The sequence below is a fragment of the Nannospalax galili genome, unplaced genomic scaffold (assembly GCF_000622305.1).
Source record: "Nannospalax galili isolate Female #2095 unplaced genomic scaffold, S.galili_v1.0 scaffold413, whole genome shotgun sequence".
Taxonomy (NCBI): Eukaryota; Metazoa; Chordata; class Mammalia; order Rodentia; family Spalacidae; genus Nannospalax; species Nannospalax galili.
Window position 1 is genome coordinate 692,658 of NW_008333889.1, and position 16,407 is coordinate 709,064.

A 16,407-nucleotide genomic window follows, 5' to 3' on the forward strand; every position below is an offset into this window, starting at 1 on the left:
TACTTAGGTCAATTGCTTTTTTTACTAATATGACATGTTAGCTATTTGTTAATTGCCATAATATAACATGAGACTTTCTCTGGTGCTACACATGAGAAGTGCATTACATAAGCAAGCTAAGGAAGACACAGAAAGATGAATGTGCCCCCGAATCTCCTTAGAGCATTTGCCAGGGCCCACTGCATGGTCCTTCCAGAAGATGTGCTTCTGCCTTTTGAAATTCTGTCCTTGCGTTATCCTGGATGAGTTTATCGGTATGAATAATTACAGAAATTTCAGATTGTAGTAACACATTTAAAACAGAAAAACTTTTCTCAACCGTAGAGCCTGATGAGAAGTGAAAAAACAGATATGTCAATGCCAGGTGGAGGGAGACAGACACAAGGACACAAATATGCAGGCAAGAAAATTATTATGAATAAAAAGGTTTAGTCAATATCACGTCCTTAAACTCCAGGCACCTTCTGCTGCTGTTGGACTGTTTTTATAGTTGAGGCTATTTGGTGTTGGGTTTATTTCTAGGGAAGGTCCTTGAGACAGGGTCTTCTAACTGGGATTACAAACATGCAACACCACATACAGCTAGCTCAGAGCCTCTTTACCAATGTTTTATGTTTAAAAATATTGCACATATCAATAAAATATTACTGACTATACATAAGAGGAAATTTTTTCTTACAAAGAATTCTTCTAGAATCTGGCAGAAATAGACAACTGTTAGTGCCCTACATTGCAGAGTAGGTACTTAGCCGTAGCTGACTAAACCACCTTGCACTCTATCCAATTTTTAAAGTAAGAATCATTTTCTTTTTGAACCCTAATGACTTATACTACAATAGCATCATAAATTTATGGGCTATTTGGTGGATAAAATAGGGGAGTATAGAATAACATTAGTTTCTCTGATATGTATTTGTTTATATTCTACTTTATTTTACATAGTGATGTTCTGTGGTTACTTCATGTCATTTTAAAAAATGAGAACTAAGTGATATTTGGAAATTGATTGACTTCATGCTCATGTTTTATAAATAAAATACGGAGCATAAGACTGGTGAGACATTTTAAAATATTTGTGTAGAAGGAAAAGACATTTAATTATTTAACTTGTGCTGTATATATCCTGGACAGAGTCCCAGCTCAAGCACTGTGGCATTTACAATTTACCTAAGCCGGAGTGACTTTTTTCCTTCCTTGTTAGTAATGTTCCATCCACTTGGGGGCACTGTGATCAAATTTAAGAAGAAAAAAGGAAAAACTTGATTTATTTCAGTTATCTAAAGTATTGATTATTCTATCCCTCTATTAATTATGTACTTTTGGATAAAATACCTTTTAACTATTACAGGGTAGCTGATGTTTTTAAGTTTCAGCTTAGGTGTAAATTAAAGCCATGGTTCTCACAGTATACTCACCAGACCAACAGCACCATCAGCAGCTGACAAGGTTAGCCATGCAGATTCTCAGGCCTGTCTGAGCCAGAGACTCTTGGAGTGGGGTCTGAAAAATTGTCCTTGAAAGAATCAGTTACCTGTCAACATTTGGTAGCCAATAAATAAGAATACTTTTTTTAGCTTTTAGCTTACAAAATATGCTTGTGAAAATTAGCCTTGGTAGGGAAAAGACCTCTATTTCCATTTATAAAGTCTGAAGACAAACTAGTTTCTCTGCTAATGATCATATAACTGGATCCATATGAGCTAGAACAGTTGCCAGTAGTCACTGTACCCCCTACCTCCTCTCCAAAAAGTGTAAAACTTTGAGACTAATCGTTGGTTTTTATATTATGCAGATAAACCAGCCAATTATTTCTAAAATCTAACTCTGATAAAGTCAAAGACATGAAATAGGTTTCAAGATAATATTGTTAACAATATTTCCTAACATCTCTGATCTAAATACTTATTAAAAGGGGCTTTTATATATATTGATAATTTGATTCTTTGACTAATCATTCAAGCAATTAGGAAACTAATCAGAACTTCCATTTGCCATGTAAAAAGTAGGTATTGAACTGAGCAGGTTTAGAAATTTCTTACCTGTAACAACTGTACTATCTGCACTCACTCCTTTGTCAGTCTGTTCATGAGAGTTAAACTATCAGAATGCATGCACTGCCATTAGAGAAGAACCCCAAAACTCTTGGTTTTTTTGCGGGGGGGGGGGGAGAAATCTTCTACAAGCCTAGAAGATTAGACCCTGAGGCTCCCTCCTCTGCCCATTTTCCCCTCACATTCTCCTTTACACTCTGTGGGATGTCAGGTGAGCTGTAACTCCTCTTGTCTTCTTTTACTTTTATTGTGAACTCTCTTTGGGATAATTAAAGTAGTACAGAAGTTTTGTAAAGTCTTTAAGATGAGGGAAACAAGAAAGTGATCATAGATAATGTAAGAAACTTCCAAATGTCATGTGATGCTCTAAGCTCCACTCAAGATGACTTGACCATAGGAAGGCACCTCCTGTGGGCCTCTCTCCCATTGTTTTGTCCAAATGTACTCCTCTGTCTTAACATTACCTGAGTAAGACCTTCTGCTTAGGTGAACATAAGTATGCCACCTAGAACCAATTTATCGAGCACAGGATCACCTTACCCCCCGAGTACAAATGATGGCCTTGACCCTATTCCGAAATAAAGGCCAGGTTCTTCACATATAAGAGGTAAAAAAGCTTATATGAAGATAAATGCTAATTTATGTCCAGTAGCTAGAGGCTGTGCCTTCACATTTAACTGTGATGCTAAAGTCAGAGTGTCAATATTCAATGTGAATTAGTATTTAAAGGCAGTCCTCAGCATAGACTTTATAATCTCAAAAGTATCAGAAGTTGATTATAAAATGTATATCTACTGTCTAAAGGAATAAATTGTACCTACCTTATGAAATTATTGTGATGACTAATGTACAGAGCAGTGTTAGATACTTAGTAAATCCATTGTCTATAAAGTCAAGCTGTTATAAGAAAATCAGTGATGAAATGCAGTGGAATAGTCATTTTAGCAGTATCAGCCCAGGATGCATGCCATGGTAGAATAAATTATACCATAGCATGGTCTGGTGCTTTACTCACCCTTTTTTTAATTAAAATCACTTTATTCAAAAATAAAAACACCACACAAATACTTTAAGAAAGCCAGTCAGACACTCCCGAGTCCCAAACTCTTAACATCTCAGTGAGCTGTAGCTAGAATAGCCTTTGCGAAGTAGTGGAGACCAAGAAAGGGTATTCGTAGGTGATAAGAAAGGATGGAATGTAGGCAAATGATATGTGAGTCATGAAAGAGGATATAAAGCTCTCTTTCATCATAGCTTTTTTTTTTCTCTTTGGTAGTGGATAAGTGAATAAAAATATAATTAATAGTTTACTCACTTTTGTCATTAGTTTTTAACTTTCAGCAAGTTAACTTGAAATCTAGCAAGATAAGATTAGCAAATGTAAGTGGAAAGTTTTTTTTTTTTTCAGTTCTAACCTTTTTGGTGACATTTTCCTTCAATTTTTGTACAGTTCCTTAATGTTTTTGAAAATAGAGTTCATGTATAGTTTTTATTTAATTTGATTATGAAGCATAATAATCAGGACCTGTCTAGAAATAAGAGGAACTATCATGTTAATTTAGCTTTATTTTTTGTACTATCTGTTATTTTATGTTGATATTAATGGTTGTCATACCTTCTGTTCCAATCCTATACAAATATCTATATTAAGTTTGTTTTCTGGCCTGTTTTCCTTCAGTTATACAGCAAAGGAAGAAAATAAAAGGAGAGAAACTTTCCATGAATTGAAAATTACTTGGTTTCTAACCAATTTCAGTTACAATGTAAATTTTGTTAGGTCTCATAATTCCTACATCCCACTAAGAAGCACATATTAGGTGTACAAACAACTGAACCAGACACTACCTGGGTATGCAATGTTTACAGTGGATGTTCTAGAAAGATTGATATTCTGTTTTCCTTGGAAAATGTAATGTTCTTAGTGGAAACTAAAAAGATCTTAAGTTCTTCTATTTTATGTTGTTGCTCCGAAAGTAAAGGAGGAAAAAGACATTCAGAGGTCACTGTCTGCCAAGAACTTTTTCCCCTCTTTATTTTATTGTTATTAGTTACTAAGAATTATCTGTAGTTACCACCAGACTGGCTTTAATTCTTTTCTGTGTGATAATCTTGATCTTCTCTAAATTCATATGATAGAATTCAAATCTTTATCCCTAACTTTCTCTGTAAAAGGAAAGGAAGTTCTGCTCATGTATTATTTTTAAAATTAATACTGGGAACTCTTTTTTTTCATAAACAGTGAAATAAATATTTTACCTCAATATTTTTCCCTCCATCTATGTTTGTTGTTACTCCTCTTGTAGTTTGGGTGTTGAGTATTGAAATCAGAGCTTCATAAAAGCCAAGCGTGTACTCTCCCTCTGAGCTACACGCCCAACCCCCAACTAAGTGTTTCTAGTCTTTTATATCCAGATTAGCCTATGAATGAATATATGACTCTAAATTAATTCCATTAATATGAAAATATTGAGGAGTTTGAAATAATGCATGTTAGCGTGCTTAGGGAAAAGTACTGTTCCATATACTGACGTGTCTTAAAAGAAAGGAGCAAATTTTGTGCCAGAGATGCATATTAAAGAGAACAACTTCAAGAGCATCTCTGGAAGCCATGGTCTAGCTCATTTGACAACAGTAGTGAGATTATGTCCAGGAGATGGCGCAAGCATTCCCCACAAATAGAAACTATTGAATAGAGACTTGGTGAAAGGAGGTGCTATTTAAAGAGACTAAAGTCTTTATCAAGACATTTTCTTTTAAAAACTGTAAAAAGAAAAGGTTAGAAGAAGGTGAAGTGGCAGTTCATTTTGGACATATCAAGCTTGTCAAGACACTTTGTTGAATTAATATAGAGCAACTTTAATGTGTGATGGTGTACAGATAATCACAGCTATCACAAGGTCACTTTTAACCAAAAATATCTGAGACATGAAATGCTAATACGTTGGATAAATGTCAAGGGTTGTTTTTCTTTTTCTCTACTGAGTACCTGTATTTCATTTTCCATTTTATCCTGTATTCATGGGCAGAATAATTATAGATAGAGAAATTTTAAAATGAGATTTTTGAGCTTTAAGTTAAAGAAGAAAAATAAGCATTATATAAGCCAATTGCAGTGAATTCCACATTATTGAACATAGGCTTCTTATTACTATTGACTTTGTTATTCATTCTCCTACACATAAATTAATACAAGTGAAGGAAAACTTGAATCTCAAAGTAGAATTTCTTTTGTTGATTAAAAAATAGAATGTAAGAAGTTTAGTAGCTTGGTAATACAATACTGCTAAAATTTTTGCTTTTGTCTGACAAACAGCTGAGTAGCACATATCTACTAATACTTAGAACGTTGAAGCAGAAGGATCAAGAGTTCAAAGCCAACCTCCAGACCAGTCTGTGATATGTTGTGATACTCCATCTCAAAGAGAGAAGGAGGGAGGGAGGGAGAGAGAGAGAGAGAGAGAGAGAGAGAGAGAGAGAGAAAGAAAGAAAGAAAAAACTCTATTTTTATTATTGTACTTTGTGTGCCATCATAGATAATCTTGATACTAGAAATTGAAATACATAAGTTTGTTTCCCCCTTCCTATGTCAAATGTTTTACTTGGGCCAAAAAAGGAAAGAACCAATTCCCCTAAGTTGTTCTCTGACCTCCACGTGTGTGATGGGACATCCAGACACACACTCACACACACAGAATAAATAAGTAAATGCTAGTTCTTTTTTTTTTATGAGCAAAGTTGAAAAAGTCACTGTTTGGGAGCCCTAGTTTATTGAATTCTTCAAAAAATCAGGCTAAATATTTGTGTTCTGTTATTATACTAATACCAATAACACCCCCCCTTGGTTAACATTGTAGTCTATAGTTTGAAAGGCCCTTCATATACAGCATTCCACTCTTACTTGTATTGCACTGTCTATTATAGTCAAAGCAAATATTGCTGTTTCTGTTTGAGAGATGATAAAAGTAAAATTCATATCTCGTGTTTAACAGTTTAAAGGGATATGAGACCTAAGAAAGTAATTCACGTTCTTTCTATATTTTTCTATTTACGTTTTCCCTCCTTTCCCATCCCCCATGTTATTTTCACACTTTCGTCTCCATTTTACAAGAAAACGAAAGCAAAACAAACAACAGCAACAAAAACCAATCCTGCAACTATATGCTTGACAGTTCATCTCATAACATTGAACCTCTTAAGGAGACCCATTTCTTACAGAAATAAGCCACATTTTCTAGCTTTATTTTTATCAGTGTTAAAGATTATGTTTTATCATATGTCTGGCAACTGGCTTGTCTTAATCTGGTTTGTTTAGAACTTGTACAAAGAAGTCTTTTGATGCTGGTTCTTTTCAGTAATTCCACAAATATATTCAATCAGCGTGTGTGTGTGTGTGTGTGTGTGTGTGTGCACTCGCACGCACGTGTGTTTAAAACATATAAGTCTGACTTTGAGTGATGAGGATAATGATGAGTCAGAGTGGACATAATCTTTGCCCTCATGGAGTTTGTAGTCTTTTGCTGATAATGGGACCTTAGTTAGATAACACTCAGGCCACAGCTATGGAGAAATACCCTCATGTCACCTAATACAGGAAATTAAGGAGTGTGCTTTTATTAGGCTTATTAGAGAAGGCTGTAGTACAAAAAAATGATACTTGAGCCAAGAGGATGAAAACAAGTAAGCAACGTGAAACTTTAAATGAGTATTGGAAAGGGATAAACCTCTAAGAAGTGACAGGCTGATGGGACAGGACAAATAACATGCAATCAGTTTGAGGAGCAGCAGGAACCCAGAGTATTTGTACAAAGGCATGCTCAGTGTGGAAGTAAGTGATGGAAAGCATCCAAGGATCCAAGCACAGTGTTTATAAATGGGAGCAGTGTCTCCATCCAGAATGCATGAGGAGAACTCCAAAGAAGAATTAAAATTAATAGAAGCAAAGCTTGAGGGCTGGAGGCAGCTTATCAAAACAGCTTAAGCACAAGAGACCCGGGCAAAGATTGGCATACTGAAGGCGAGGTATAATGTCAGGGCTGGAATAACAGCCAGGGTGTCTTGCTGCTCAGTTCCCTGAGCCTTGAACCAGAACTCCACAGTACTTGACTGCAGATAAGATTGGCCACAAAGCATAAAACTAAGGTTCAAGCGACCTAGTTTAGGTAGAGCAATGCTGTTGGGAAGGAAATCTGTGAAACATGCTGTGAGTCAGGAGAAATTGCTTTGTATATAAGTCATATGAAAATATGAATCGACAGACGCAGCTTAGGAAAATTTCAGAACTCTCAAAACATGTCCTTGTTAGCTTAAACTGGAGAGCAACATTAAAGGACAAGAGAGCATTCAGGAATCATACTTAAAACAGAGTTTATGAATTTTTAAGAGAAGTTTCTTTTCAGATATAAATCTTTACAGATTCCTATCCAAATTGCAAGTGAAAAATGATTTATGTCTGACTAGGATTATTAGTTAATTCTAAACAGAATGTAAGAGTACAATATATATTGTATGTTGTATAATTATTATATATGTAAAATTTTATTTCTTAAAACTCATTAGTGATTATCTGGTCCTGCTAATTCCCTCCCCCACCAAAGTATGGTAGCACAGCGTGTTCTGTGAAAAAGATACTGGTTTGAAGAGACTATGCACACTATTCTCCCCAACTTGTGTTCTCTCTTATCACTGAGAATGTCTGCTCCTGGCGTTTAGAAGTCTCACATGAAGAGCCTGTTTGGTTTCATATACTCAGTATCTTACCATGTTTATTTACCCACCAAACACATTGTTTCTTCATAATGCCTCCTGGTTCCCAGATGTTCCATTGCACACACTGTGGAACACAGTACATCCCAAGCTGTCTTCTCCCTGATTTTATTGTTATAGTATAATTTTGAAAACGGATATTTCATTCAGATATTTCAGGCATTTTGCTTGAAATTGTCAATATGAGGAAGTCAGACTTGATACCTTTATTCACTGAAGAGAAATAATGGACATCTAAAAGGTTTGACTATCTGGATTGCATATAATGTTTAACCATGTTTGATCATTTTGCTGTTGGGGAAAATATTGTGCCTTAAAGAGAAGCTACTTTCAGTAGTTGATAATACTCGTTCTCTTTGATCAGCTGTCATGGAGCCTTTTTGCCCAGTGGTACAGAGGGCCCTTCCTTTGGAAGGTGTCACACTGGGCCCCCAGGGATGTTCAGATTTTTGCAGACCCATTCCTTTTCCAGGGATGGGACCTGTTTGTCTGACTGAGTGAGGTAGGGAAAGCTACTCAGCATACTCCATGCATTTTTCCACTTTTACCTATTTCTGAGACATTTTTAATCAGCTTGAAAATTTCCATAGCTTTTTAAAAACATTTAATAAAGCAGTGAAGCTTCTTGACATGAAGGGGAAAAAATAAGAGCATTGAAATTATGGAAAAACAAGAAATCATGACTTTGTTGTGAAATATCCTTTCAGTGGCTGAATATAATGAGGCAATAAAATAGGAATTATCTTCATTTAAACATTCTGTAGTATATGCATATTTCAAAATATGTTGTGTATCATTAATACATACAATTTTGTCAATTAAAATGTTTAAGAAATTGGAACATTTATGTAATTTTGAAATTATTCACATTAGAAAGGTCATGAATCATTAAAAATCTGCCTTAGGGCATTTCCGCTAATTGAGTTCTAAAAGAATGTCACTGACCAATCATGAAAATAAATATTAGCAAACCAACTTTTAAAATTTCTGAGTAGGATTGTTATATAGTAGCCCAGACTGGCCTGGAATATCCCACGCCGAAAAAGCTGACCTCAAACTCCCAATCTTCCTGTCTCAGCCTCCAGAGTGCTGGGGTTACAAGTCTGAGCCACCATATCTAAGAAATTGGCTTCCTGGATTTCTTTAAACAGTTTGACTTAGTTGGGTTGTGTGTTTTGTGTTTAGATAGTTTTGGGTTTTTTGTTTTTGTTTTTGTTTTTTTGTTTTTTGTTTTTTTTTACTGCTGCTGCTTTAATTTTTTTCTCAGGTCAGCCAGTCTTTTGGAATCCCCCCTGTAAGAATGACCAGCTACCTTTCTTGACAAGTTACTGTCTTCGAGGGTGGAATGGAGGTTTTTGGTCTTCTTACCTTTGTGTATTTTCTATATTCACTATCTAGACTGTCTTTGGCAATCAAAATTTTACTTTAGTTTTATATCTTCAGCTGTCATCTGAAAATGCTGATAACAAATGATATTTAACTCAGACTTAATTAAAGGAAAGTAAAATTTCTCAGAAACTAGAACAGCAACAGTTTTTGTACTGCAGATTCTCCACAACATGACATCTGAAATAAGTGAGCTAGCCTTCATTCAAGTCTGTTATATGTCTCCTGCTTATATATCATGGAATTAGCTTTTTGCTCCACAGTAGGAGTTTTGGTTTGTCCTCAGTCCTAACTTCTCTCCAACTGTCAGGTAATGTTTGGTGAAAATCCCTTCCTCCAAACTCTTTCCCATAAGAATTCAGGAAATATGAAAAGCAACTGGAAAGTATTTACTTCTAGGTTTCCTAGTGCCCAGGTAACAGTGTAGTCTTGATTCAGTTTCTTTTCTCATCCTTCATTGAAAACAAAACCGGAAGGAAAAAAAAAAAGGCTTAATCTTCTGGGGTTAAATAAAAGCAAGAATGCAGTGAAAGGAAGATTCTCTTTATGCACGCAGTAGAGAATGTGGTTCAGGATGACTGAAAGTGCCTGAGGGCATTTGGTCCCTATTGGTTTTCACATCAAATGCAATGGTGCCCACAGATAGCCTGTATTGTTGTCAGTTAAATGGGATCATGAGTGTCTGAAAGGTGTTTGAGAATGAACCGAAAATCATTTTCACAAGTGGATGATTACTTCTGCCACATGTTAACCGAACTCTATCAGAATGGCCTAGCTTTTTGAGCCTGCATTAATTGCTCTTTCAACCTTGACTGAGGGTTCTCTTTTAAGAAAGCCCTTTCCAGGACTAAACTACTCTATATATTGATTTTTTTCTTTCTGTATTTTTCCTTGAAAAATGAAGCCTTGTTGAAGAAAAGGCTTTATTATTCAACATGTAGATTGATTGTTCTGTTTCTTTGAACAGAAAGCTAGACTCATAAGTGATCCGCCCAAAGTAATAGTCCTTTTTTTCAAGCACTGAATACTTGCCATCTTCTGTATACAATTATGTTTTTCAAATATTCATTAGTGATGATTTTTCATCACAAAGTAAAACCATGAACTCTCACAGCATGAACTCTGTGCAAATAAATTGTCATATTCTCCTTTCTATTAAAGCTGTATGCCACCACTCTAATTGAAACTACAATATTTAGCAGTATGTTTGGAGAATTTTTGTGTTGAAAGTATTCTTTGAACAATCTTCAAGTTAGAAAGGTTTTATAAAGTGTTTTTAAAGTGTTTGGTTAAATGAGTTTTTTTATTTCTTATTACCATTTTCTGTTTCAGACATAACAGGGGGAATATTAGCTATGTCCTTGCCAGTACTAGGAGAATATATATTACAATGCAAGCATATTGTGTTATGAAGATGAGTCAGATCTCAGTTTTTAAGACTAATCAGAAAATGAGTTCTTAAAATTTCATTATCTTTTGTGGTTATCTGTATATCAGCATGGAATATATTTATAGAAAAATGCTTCATTTATTAGCAAAACTCATTTCTAAGGGTATTAACTTAAAAGGAAGATAAGTCACAGAAAACCTCCCCCCTTTATTGATAGTCTCTCTGTAGCTCCATCTGGCCTAGAACTTTCTATGTAGACCAGGCTAGCCTCCATCTCAGAGACATCCACCTGCTTCTGATTCCTGAGTACTGGATTAAAGGAATGAACCATCATACCCAGAATATATCATATTTTAATTTAGTCTTCTAAATATATATTCAAAGCAATATTCCACCAAAACAGCATTTAAAACAGTTTTAATAGTCCGAATAGAAAAACCTAGCAGTTATGTGAATTTTTGTCTTGCTTAAATTTTATTTTTAGCAAACTTCATGTTATTAGGTAAATATGTGATTGGGAATCATTTTATTGGTACTAGAATACATACTGTCAATGATTGGCATATATTTAAAGGACTTTTAAAGTCCTGCTGCTCTAGAACATTCTGAGGGATTTTTGTAAGGACTATTGTGATTCATAAATGAAAAGTTTGAAGGGTAACCATGGTATATATTTCATCTAGTTTATTAACAGATGACTTTCAAAAGTCATATTGATTCCAGAGACTGTACAGTTTTAACTTTTATTCTGTTTCTCGTGTGTGTGTGTGCGCGCGCGTGCGCGTGCGTGTGTGTGTGTGTGTGTGTGTGTGTGTGTGTTTGTGAGTATATACCACATGTGTGCCCCCATCCACAGATGCTAGAAGAGGGGGTTTGGATCCCTGGGCCTGGAGTTACAGGTGGCTGTGAGTGGCCTGTGAGTGCTTGGAATCAACACTCTCAACTGTTGAGTTATCTCTCCTGCTCTGAGTTGTACAATTTTTAATGAGATAACTCTAATGACTGTATGTAACTATTGATTTTAAAAGGATAAAAATATGCTATTTACTTTACTGGTAGAATCTATCCTGTCTTGATTTTCAAAAAAGAAGGACAGAGTCGGGGAGGAGGAATCAAGTGGCCAAACACCCTTGATTCTTTCATTTTCTCTCTTAGACTTTTCTCTAGCAGCATATTTTAAATATACAATCAAAACCTTAGCATTTATCCTCCTATGTCTCTGATACTTGAAGATACAAATATGACTTCTTATGATGTCCTATTTAACTCAATATACCAATGTAGATGTCAAAGGTAAAGAAAACACTGGGACTCATTTGGCTGGTTTTCGCCTTGCTTCCTATCAATGATTCATGTTTCTTTGGAACAAATCATGTTCTTCATTAGAATCCTCCCTAGTTGAGGCAGAAAGACATTAAGCACATTGTTGTTTTTAGACTGACTTATGAAAACAAATGCTCCCAGGCTTTATGCTTTTGTGTTAAATCAGAGCATTGTGTCACTGCTGCTAATTTCTTTGTTACCTAATCCTGTGTAAGAGTAGATTTTAAAGTTAAGCAGGTAGTTTTTCATTCAAAGGGAGCAACTTTTTAATACATATGTTGGGTGTATTGATGAAAGCAAACATTTAAATAGTATCTAAGTGATCATTTTTAAATAATTCAAAATACTCTATTTACATGAGCACTGTGAAGCACTGGAAATATTTCAATGGAAAAAGTAGTATATATAGTGTTAATTAGCATTGGAAATGTGTACTTTTAGAAGATGTGCCACAGAATATATCTTTTAAACCCTCCTAATATTTTTCAGATCTTCAATTAGGCAATGCTTTTCTAAAAGCCATATTCTAAGGATGGAGCATAGAACATAATGATGAAAATTGCTTTTATTTGTGTTGTTCTCTTACACCTCCAATCCTGACTTAACTGAAAGAATTTCTTTAATGTTGTAACATTTAAACATTTTACATTTAACATTTAAAAATGTTTTGTTTAAAGCCAGATTCCATAGGTTTCAAAAATGAATAATGGTTAAAAACCACAACCAAAAAAAAAATCAATCAATAAATCAACTTTCATTTTTAAAATAAAGGAGAAAGGTATACATTTCTTGTTAGAAAATGCTTCTTTTTGCTAAGTGATACTTATTTTATTGAGTAGCATTGTAAATTGCCACCAAAATAAAATAAAAGTTTATGTTCCCTGTTTGACAAGTATTTGGCAAATCTGATTTACATCCTTAAAAAAAAAAAAAAAAACTTTCTTATTTGAGTTCATCAGACAAGTCAAGGAAGCTAGCAGTGACTCAGCAAATTACAAAATCTTGAGGAAGAAATACAGCTTCAAAAGAGGGCTGGCAGGAGAATCTTAGCACTCCAGCCAAGACTGTCCTAGGACGAGACATGTTTCTTCAGTGATATTCCTCCACACCTTTATTTAATGGAATCCTATTTTACAAACCACTGAAACACCAGTTTGTTCAGAATTCAAACAAGAAAGAATATGAACTAGAATTTTAAAAATACTACTGTTATAAAACACAAATAAATAACAAGTAAATAGCTCTCAAGGATCTATCTAATTAATGCTCTGACCATTGTATTTCAAACAGTTAAACAGTCCTGTCAGCCAAACCTTTCTTTAACAGCATGATGCAGTTATAATTGATGTTTATAATGATGACTCCTCTATGCCATGAGGCCCTTGCTAGATCATTAAAGAAAAATCACATTGTCTTTTATGACTATTTGAAACCAAGTCAAATAGTCAAGTCAATTAATTGAATACAAATTCCCTAAAAATGAGTATAGATGTGGTAGAGTCTCTCTAGAGACAGTAACTCATTTTTCAATAATTAAGGAGTATTCAAACATATTCAAACAAGTATATAGAATAACATATATTGTCTATTAAAATGTACTTTCAGAGTGAATGTAAATTTTTCATATTTTCATAAAATTAAAATATTTTTTGGTATATATATATATCATAAAATAAATCATATACTTCTTAGCGTTAAACATTTTAAAAAATGAACAAATAGTAGAATGGTAATTCAATATCCATATTAGGTATTTAGATTGGCTGAGAGACAATATGTTTTGATTTTTGCAAGATGTTTTCTAATACAAGAACTGTCTAGTGTTTACCAAGTATTCAATAATATACACTAATAATTTGGGCTCCATTTTTCCTTACTTCTCTATACTCAACCCTTCCAAAGGATCGGAATACCCATCTGCAATTAATTTAGTCTCCTGAGTTTTAAAATATGATAGGGACCTTGAAAAAACTGAAGAACTCATTTAACCAGCAAAGCTTTAGAGGAGTTCTCCATTGTACTCAAGATAAAGAGGCAAAGGCTCTTGTCTTTGTTCTCTAAGTATTCAATTTAATTATATGAGAACTATTTATGGAGTCAGAATGACCACATACCCTAAATACTTCATAATAGTAATTTTTATGATTACTTTTAAAAAATGTATTCTTCTACATGGCTTGTGGTGATGCAGAGTACCATAGCCACTTTTCCCAACAGTTTGGAAATTTCTTATACAGCTAAACGTGCACTTTCAACATGACTCAGTGCTCTAGCTTCTGGACACTGGTACAAGAGAAATGAAAACATGCCAACAGAAAGACTTATACACAAATGCTCATAGTTTGTTTTTCATAAGCAAAAGTGTGGAAACAACTCACATGTGTGCCAACTGGTAGTGATAGATTTAACTAATGGAATATACAGTTTAGCATTTAAAAAGAATGTCTCATACATACAATAACAAGGATGACTCTCAGAAGCATTCTTCTAAAGAAAAGAACTCAGACACAAAATGCTGTCTGTTATATAATTCCAATTACATAATATTCTAGAAAATAGAATGAATAGTAATGTCAGAAATCAAATCAGTAGTTGCCAGAGCTGAGGATGTGAGGAGGGGATTGAGGAACCTGGGGAGGATTATACAGCCTTCTATTCTTTGTAATAGTGTGCTACATGACTATTATTTTAATTATTTAATTATTGTTTTAGCATCATTTTAAATGGCAGCCTAATAATTTCTTACTATGTGTGTTTTGGAGCAATTTTAAATTGTCAATTTTTGCTTGTTTTAGTTTTCTGAGACAGAGATCAGGCTGGACTCAATCTCACAGAGATCCCTTTGCCTCTGCCAACTGAGTACTGGGATTAAAGGCATGAGTTTTCACTTTTAAACAATATTGACGAACTTTTTTTCATGTGTTCCTTTTTATGTGTATGAATTTCTTGTCTACATGTATGTAAGTGCACCATGTGTGTGCAGTGCCTAAGGAAGGCAGAAGACGGCAAGTGTCAGGACCCCTAGACTTGGAGTGACAGACAATTGTTTCTTGCCATGTGGGTGCTGGGAATGGAACCCAGGTCCTCTGCAACAGCAGCTTAACCAATGAGCCATGTCTCCATCCCCCTGTATTCCTAATTGTTATATGTGATTCTTGTGGCAAGAGACTATTTTTATACCCGTAAAAAGGCAGCTGGGAGTAATACAAGTGAGTGCATCACAAAGTTCAGCCTTAATAGTAGAAACAGCTCACATTTATTGCTGTAAACTTTAACACATTCTTTATAATCAGCATGGTTATCTTTTCTGATGTATTTTAGTCATGTCATTTTTTTGCGTTAGAATTTTATTAGACTAACATGAAAATTTTTCAAGGACAAAATATTGTGTGTTTTCTACATAGCATTTATAACATTTTCTAGTTGGTAATCTTTTGCTGAACGTTGCTTTATTTTTCTTATGTGTAGAGTCCATAAACTTCTCATGAACAGTTTATTTCTGGACGTTTGACCAATTGTCACTCATGTGTATGCTCAACTGCATTCTAACTCCTGATCCCAAAGCTCCAAATACTTCAAGGTCTGCCATCAAATATCTTGGTTCCAGTACCCAATTCTGCTTCTTTCTCCTTAGAACATCTTCCAGTAGTTCCCAAATGCTGTCTGTATGTATCTACCCAACCCTCTGCTTTCTGTCTACAGAGAAACAAGTCTAAAATTTGGTGACTCATCATTTCGAGTGACGTTCAACTGGCTAGTACTCCTCACAGAGGACCTACACTGTCAGAACCCTCATGCTAATTTGCATGTGGTAATGATGATTTGTATGTTACTATTCACTTTCACTTACATTTGACCCATGTGCCCAGCACTCTGCAAAATGAGACACTTTAAGATAGCTGAGAAGCAGGCTATGGTCATAAGCAGAGGTTATTCCCAGTGCCCTCTGTGGCTCCAGAGCAGCTATTAAGTACACATTCTGCCAGTGCCCTTTTATAGAGGGCATCCATTATGTCCACAGTAGCTAGCTCCTGAGGTCACTGTTGTTAACCCTGTAATAGGAACTTGGATGTGAGCATTTCAGGAGAGGGAAATAATATAGGAAAGACAGAAAGAGAGCAGCTGAACACCTATCACTACAACCACAGAAGAGAAATTAAAGGCTAAAGCAAAGGCCTTTAAGGGGACCTTGGGAAGAGACAGTGAACAGGTGAGAACAAAAATAGTCAGCATCATCTCTGCCAGTCTCAACGAATCCACATTGCATCGGCAAGCACAGGCAATGCATATAATTGATTTAGGTCATTCGAGAGATACTTCCAGTGCAAGAACCCATGTGTTTTTAACTTTAAAAGCTCCTTGGTTCTTTATCCAAAATCTGATAATTTAGAAAACATAGTAATAGGGAACCTTAAAAATCTCATAATTCCCTTCCTCGGATATGCAGTTACTAATATTTTAGAATACTTACTTTTATCCTGTAAATTGAAAATC

The 16,407-nt window shown here is 34.9% G+C and overlaps 1 protein-coding gene across 10 annotated transcripts in view; it reads left to right on the forward strand.

Moving 5' to 3' along the window:
- The window catches only part of Cadps2 (calcium dependent secretion activator 2), a 595,026-nt gene that overhangs the window by 375,493 nt on the left and 203,126 nt on the right, over window positions 1–16,407 (forward strand). The window lies entirely within an intron of this gene.